The following is a 340-nucleotide window of genomic DNA, read 5'->3' on the forward strand; positions in this document are numbered from 1 at the left end:
AAATTAGGAATGAAACTAAGTTCTAATTATTAGGTAGGTAAATTAAACGAAACTGGCGCTATTAAATCTAGCTCAAGTTTTTAAAACATGCATAAAAATAAAAAAATTTAACAAAAATAACTAACCTAAAATATCATAAAAACTAATAACAATAAAACCCTCCCTCAGACTTAAATTGCACATTTTTCTTAATGTGAAAACGTAAAAAGAATAAGAAAAGGAAACTTTCCTATCAATGGTGATAGTGCATTGAGAGTTCTAATTTTCTTCCTTCTCATCTTCGTGGTTTCCAAACCTGCAGACTCAACAAACAAGCAAGGGAGAGGTTATAAGTACTTAT

This window comes from Theobroma umbraticum, unplaced genomic scaffold (genome assembly GCF_002168275.2).
Source record: "Theobroma umbraticum cultivar Fairchild unplaced genomic scaffold, ASM216827v3 scaffold_60.0, whole genome shotgun sequence".
NCBI lineage: Eukaryota > Viridiplantae > Streptophyta > Magnoliopsida > Malvales > Malvaceae > Theobroma > Theobroma umbraticum.